We start from the raw sequence: 2,709 nt of genomic DNA, 5'->3' as shown, positions 1-2,709 counted from the left end.
CTGGAATTGTATGTACTCTCTTAATTCACGTAGAAACTTTCCTGCTTCTATGTGTGATAAATGACTTTCTACAAAAACCTGGAAATTTACAGGTTAAGATTCTATATTTCATTTCACTGTTGTTTTAGCAGGCTTCACCTAACACCTTGTTTTCAAGGGAAGGGTAGACATTGTCTTCTTTTGCCAGTCGAAGGATGTGGTAGTACAGATTCTCCAGTCTCCATTTATACTTGCAGGACAATCTCTTTGTTACTTCATATCGAGGTGGAACTTCTTCTCAGTAAGCCTTTGATAATGCCTTTCAGTAGGAATGCCAAGGGTGCCTTATTACTACTCCCTATTGAAACAGTGGGCCAGGGGGCTTGTTCCTGAGAAGTGTTGATGAGAGTTTAACTCTGTAGGATAGAAATGGAAGTCAAACGGAGTATTGTGGCCCACACCTATCTTCTAGCACTGGGGAGGCTGAGGCTGGAGAAGTGTTGCAAGTTTTAGGTCAGCTTGGGTTGCATTTTGAGTTCAAGACCAGCTTATAGTGAAAGCCCTTCTCAAAACAACAGCAAAAATAACAACAAAAGAAGTGAAAGTGGTATCCTGCTTGGTCTTCTTGCATTTGTGGATTTGTAGCTCTGTAAGAGTGAAAGTCCTGGGTCTCTACTGGATGTTTTCTAACACCAGGCTGGCCAGGAGGTTAGAGAAACTCACTGAAACCTAGAAGGATGAAGTCAAGACTTTTACTTAGGCTTGGCTACTTGTTACTAGAAACAGAGACTCTGTTGTTCCTGTAGCTTTTGGCTGGAGCCAAATAGTTATTGTCCAAAACTTTTCTCTCTTGTTAGGTGGCTCTTCTCTTAGACCTTTCACTAAGGATACCCAGCTTTTCGTGGGGCTTTTCCTGTGGGTATTCAATTGCATTTCCAGATTGTCATTTTCTCCAGCCACCACACTGAAATATAAAACACAGAAAGAAAATTTAAGGAATTCAGTACTGTGTTGTTTCTCAGGTCCAAAAGCTTCTGGCTAGTTGATTTCTTTTACTCCACCTTTTAAAGTCTCTTCATATCTTTTACATGTATATAACATTGTAGTATCCAGAAATTTTAGTTGTTCTTCTCAGAAGAAAAGTATTTCTACTCCATCTTTCTTGATATGAAAGTCTTAAGTTTTCTAAAGGTGCCATGACTTCAAATTGTTAGGTTACTTTTTAAAAAGGATGGAGGGCCATGGATTTAGCTCTTGGCAGCAGTGTGTATGCCTCGCAAGTAAGGTCTTGAGTTTGATTTCTGGTAACAAAACAAAACAAAAAAGGATGAAGTGTTTATAGAACTGATGCTTGAGATTTATATTAACATGTTTCATGTTGTACAATAGCAATACTTTTTAAAGAAAAAAGAAATTATTTGTAGGAGAAGAAATTACTATGGTTTTCTTTTTAGATATTACAAATACTTTTATGAGATATATTTTTATTTCATTGAAGAAAAACACTAAGTAAATTTATTTTTCAAGAAAATCCCATAAGAATACTAATTTGAATAATAAATGTAGGTCAGTTTATCCACTTAAATATTATTATGGAAGCACATAATTATAAAGGTGAAGGACAATAAAAATATTTATTTAGATTACTAACTCAAAAGTAGAGGATAAGGAAACATTAAAGATTAATTTCAAAATATTTAAAGTTTATATTTTATGTTTTTGTAGTAATGGAGGTATGTATTGTTAGATTTTTTTATCAATACTGACAAAGTCCGATTTTTATCTTCTATTTTAAATGTTGAATTTTCATGTAATTTATTTCATGTATTTTGTAAAATCACAAAAAATATCTAAGATACAAAAATTAAATTGTCAATTGTGCAAATTTTATTTATTTTAACACAATCATAAAAATAAAATTTTAAATTATTGTATTTAATTATTCTTGGCATTAATGAATTAAATTCTGACACATTAAATAGCAATAAGTGGACAAAGTCAGTATGTGTAGGGGGATATTTCTGACTTCAGGCCTTGAGTCAGAATGGCAGGTGCTCAGTTCTGGCTGTGTTAATCACTACTTGTGTGTCCTCTACCTTAGCTTCTTCATTAGTAAATTTCCATATAATACACAATTAGCAAATGTGATATCACTATTTCCAAATATCTCCTGAAAAAAGTGAAAATTAATTCTGCAGCAGTGAAACACCTGGTTCTGGGTGGTCCTACAGTCTGGATATTGCACAGTTCTGGTGTCTGTTCATCCAGGCTTTGTTCATCTGTATGGAGCATATCGATTTGTCCTCTCTGTCAGTGAGTCTTTTACTGCTTGTGTTTAGTCATGCGAAGCAGCTTACTTATATTGATCAATTATATTAATACAAATACTCCTCTACTCCACCATTTTAAATCCTAGGATTGAAAGTTGGTCAATTTATAAGAAAGACAAATAGGCATAGTAAAAAGCAAACAGCGGTTTCTCTAGAAAAAAAATGAAATCCCAAAATTCTATAATTAGTAGGAAAAAAATGACTTGACATCCATTTCTCAAGCATACTGTATGGAATATTAGTAAATTGTGTGTTGAAGAGAGAGGTACGTAAACATGGTTCTATCTGTAAGTAGCTCATTATCTGAGAACTAATTCGATATTATTCTATCCTTCCTTTGATCTTTTTTCTTCTGTTTTTCTCAATTTCAATTGTAATATTCATTTTGAACATTCTCTGT

General features: G+C 33.6%; 1 long non-coding RNA gene across 1 annotated transcript; it reads right to left on the bottom strand.

The window, feature by feature from the left end:
• Positions 1-230: 230 nt before the first annotated feature.
• LOC104851117 lies at positions 231-1,279 on the bottom strand. The gene is made up of 2 exons (XR_777149.1): positions 1,041-1,279; positions 231-943 (listed from the first exon to the last, which is right to left on the bottom strand). It is a non-coding gene; the product is annotated as an uncharacterized LOC104851117 (long non-coding RNA).
• Positions 1,280-2,709: the final 1,430 nt, after the last annotated feature.

The sequence above is a fragment of the Fukomys damarensis genome, unplaced genomic scaffold, assembly GCF_012274545.1.
Source record: "Fukomys damarensis isolate Sample0158 unplaced genomic scaffold, DMR_v1.0_HiC HiC_scaffold_73794, whole genome shotgun sequence".
In the NCBI taxonomy this organism is placed as follows: Eukaryota; Metazoa; Chordata; class Mammalia; order Rodentia; family Bathyergidae; genus Fukomys; species Fukomys damarensis.
The sequence above is the reverse complement of the archived record's forward strand: the minus strand, read 5'-3'. Positions and strand labels throughout refer to the sequence as shown.